Source organism: Humulus lupulus, chromosome X, assembly GCF_963169125.1.
Source record: "Humulus lupulus chromosome X, drHumLupu1.1, whole genome shotgun sequence".
NCBI classification, from domain to species: Eukaryota; Viridiplantae; Streptophyta; class Magnoliopsida; order Rosales; family Cannabaceae; genus Humulus; species Humulus lupulus.
In genome coordinates, this window is record NC_084802.1 from 130,349,932 (window position 1) to 130,354,072 (window position 4,141).

General features: G+C 32.9%; 1 pseudogene; it reads right to left on the reverse strand.

Moving 5' to 3' along the window:
- Positions 1–507: 507 nt before the first annotated feature.
- Positions 508–3,344, reverse strand: LOC133806265 (synaptotagmin-1-like; annotated as a pseudogene).
- Between the last annotated feature and the right edge of the window lie 797 nt (positions 3,345–4,141).

Genomic DNA, 4,141 nt, shown 5'->3' on the forward strand with positions numbered 1-4,141 from the left:
ACTAACAATTTATTTATATATATATAAACTGAAACTCTAAGCGTAGAAGATTTACCATCCAAAGATCTGAAGCCTAAACTGTTCGGGGACTGATGAGGAGAAGTCGAGAGGTATAAGTGCGTGATTGTGTCTCAGGAAAATAACTTCAGTGAGCTATCTATGGAGTGTCGAGGAGAAACATTGATTTCAGAATAGAGGGACGATACGGATTTGGGGTGCTGAAGAGGGAAAGGAAAAAATCATATATAAGTTGTCACCTTGTGAGATATATATTACAAGTGATGCATAATTGCTGATCACTCCCTCTAAGATAACTAATAAAACTAGACAATCATATATATGTACGTAGATTTAAGTAAACAGCAGTATCGACAGGGTAAGAAGCACAAAATTTTATCATTATTAGTACAATAATTATTATTTTAAACAATTTAAATAATGGATTTTCCCACAGAAATAGAAGTATAATATTTTATAGGGCATCAGTTAATTAAACATGCAGCATATCTACATACAAGTTGGTACCGGACACAGATCCATCTATAAGCACATAAACAGAAAGGAGAGCTCAGTCATGCACTTTGAAGGAGAAAATGATAGCAATAAAGTACTTGTGGAATGTTGTTAAACCGCATAACATGATCAGAAAGAGTGGATCCTGGAAACACATCACCTCCAATAGCAATGCCTACAATGGTCCAACAATTCAAATTTTATTACATCCTCCATTTGCGAGCATAGATAACAATGTCGGGGAAGAAAAACTTTACAGAAAAGCAAGCACATATGTTTACCTTCATAGATTCCATCTGTTACATGGGCTACGGTATTGTACATCTCATTAGACATTCCACCTTGTAATGGAAAAGAGAGTTATTTTCCAGGACAATGTATACAAAACTTGTCACTTGCACTACATGGATTTCAAAACTTTCTTAGAAGAGCATATCTATAGAGAAAATCATGTGTAAACTTTATGGAAAAATTTGAGATGCTTTTTCAAACAATGAGTTATTAGTTTGAAAATCAAGCTTCAAACTTCCACCAATAAACAACAAAAACGAAACATCAATCGCAACTTCGAGCACATCGACATCCAAAACAGCAAAACATGAAAATCGAATCTCTAAGCACAAAGAGCCAATAATCAACTAGTTTTATATCCACATACCCCAGAACTTCCTGGTTGAAAAAAAAAAAAATTTAACATGTGACATCTCAATGTATACTATATGAATAACACTGTATTTCTAATATTTAGTTCTAAGACCACAATATCATAAAAACATGGATGAGTATTTACCTTGGGATGCAGCAAGCCCATTCTTGAAGAAACACTAACAACTTCCACATGAAGCTCATCATTGGTAGGAGGTTCATCCGGTGTAAATGAAAATTCTTCATCCCATCTTGGATCCCGGATCTTCTTCACATGCTACATTATCATAAAACATGATGTCAGTCAAAATAACATGAAACTCAGTTCAAAACAATAGTAGTGCCACATTCAATTCAAGAAAACTTGTCACCATTGCATAAGCTTATATATATTTATAGAGAACAACTTCACAGTAGATTTCAAATATATACTGAACGTGGCAAACTATCATTCTGAGCATCATCTTCGTTCATGTTTTTGAGTAGTTCTAGTGTGAAAACCTTAGACTCATCAGGTGTGAGGTCTTTCAAAGCAACAATATTCAAACCCATCTTATCGTGCTTGCCAACCATAAAATTAGAAAATATAAAGAGGTGAATTAGATACATAACATCAGTTAACACAACCAGTATTGCTAGCAAGTGTTATCTGAAAAGGCAAATTACATTTCTGGCCATGCCGGCATTCACATATCCAAACAATACAAATAAGAAAAATCTCACAAATAGTTTACCTGTTCCCAGTCATAAAACATTATCTCTAATGCTTGAGTTTGGGGGTCTTTGATAACCTTGTTAAATTCCTCGTTGATTCAAATTTTTATGCTTCACCGTTGTTTTCTTTGAAGGAAGCATGTCCTTAGTTAACTTAAGTTTAACATAAGGATCTGCTCCACCCATAAAATCTTTCCTTTTAAGTTTCAAGGCCCTCAGCACTTTTACATTCAGAATTCCAACAGGTCTCCTCGAAGCTCTGCCAAAATTAAGCAACACCATCAAATTATAGCAATAGGCCTATGGTATAGAATTTTTATGATATAATCAGGAGGAACAAATCTTACTTTGTTGGATCCATACTTTGTACTTCTAGAGATTTGGGCCATAAATACATGTTTGCAACTTGATCTTTAATCATTTCCTAAGGCAGAAAATAATAATAAAAGAAATAGTATCAAGGAACAGAATGAAACATCTTTGAATAATAAAAAAAAAGATAAGTAAAAACTGCAAGCAATATTCATTTAGTTACTATATTAGGATTAATATGTACTCTCAGAAAATTATGTTTGCCTATAAGATGGATGCATGTATTTATGTGTTTATTCAACTAAGCCTCAATCAACGAAACTTAAACGAGTACTCTACTTGGACAAACCCATATAGGCCAGGAATGGACATAGCATCTGCACCAAGTACTTTTAATCCAAAGTCAACATGTGGCTGCAAAAAATATTAGAGACAATAATGAAAGAAGGAAATAAAGTGTTTTTTTTTAAGACAAGACCTAAAAGAGTGCCACATAATATAAATAAATAAACAAATAAATGAGAGTGCCGTCAAATTATAGAACTCAAAACTGATTCTGTATATCCAACCTCTCCTCGAATAATTAGGTGCAGTGAGAAATAACTAGACTCATAATAGAAAGAGGCCATATGAATCACAATACTGATATGAAAATTTACCAAGAAGATTTTTATACTTCAAGAATTCAACAACTGAGTCCCAAAATTTAGTCTAATGTATCATCAGAGATAACACAATTCTTAAGACTCTACAAAGTAAAAAAAAATGCCCTTCTGTCCAATGATCACCTATATACCATCAGTAAGATATGTAGATCCATACCTTCTCCATAAGGGAAACAAGTATTTTTTTCAAAACAAGGAAATTCTGGAACCAAAGGCTTCAGGGTAATATGTGGATGAACAAATGCTTGCAGATCAATAACCTGGAACATTGAGAAGAATCGGTAATTTAGTATTCTAAAATGTTGAATCAAGAGCGACATTTGCTTGATCATAGTAAATAGGATATTTTTTTTCACTTTACCAACTATCAAACAAATACCTGAACTGTGGCTCTAAAAAAAGCGCTTTAACTGCAACCATAATGTTAGGATTTCTAGCCCATCTTAATGTTGGTTCCATTATCAACTCCTTTTCATCAGTTGCATACACTTTCATTCCTGGTATAGGGAGACCAAGAATGAGCAATGCCACAATCAGTAATATGAAATTAAAACAATGGAAAATGCAGAAAATACATAGTTATGTCTATCAAAAATCACTAGAAACAACAAGAAGATATATAATAAACCTGCAAGGCTCAAAAACAGGCTACAAAGTTTATAACATTAGGCACCACTTGACTCTAGCTCAAGTGGTTAGGTGTGTGTTGTTTAAGAGGCCAGTAGTTCAAACCTCAGCACATAATTTAACAAATATTGGGATTGGGTAACTATTTATTGTTTCTTGTGTGTGTAAGTATACCACATACAGCAGAGCATAGAGTGGAGGCAAATTCACAAAAAAGAAAAATCTTTAAAATCCGGAAGAAAATAATGCTCAAGAAGAAATACTTACCCAAGGAAGCATCATTACTTAGATAAGGATGAAATCTTGTATTTTTAATAACTTTTAGTTTGAAACCACAAGTGTTAACTACGTCTATTAATATGTTCTTATTAAAACTTTGATAAATAAATGCACATAAACAAGAGACAATGGAGGTCACCATGTATCATATTCATGAGCCAGAGCAGATATCTTTCCTGTAATTAAAATTTACAAAAAAAGTTCTTCAATAAAAAAACGTCAAAGCAATGACAAAAGGGTTATCTCATGAAAATTGAAGACAGTTTCTAGAATGGATTAGATATTCTGGTCACTTCATTGAGGACATGTATTTTGGATTTCCACCATTGTATATATCAAGTAAATAATGTGAAACAAATTTATATATTTATATATAGTAAATCAAA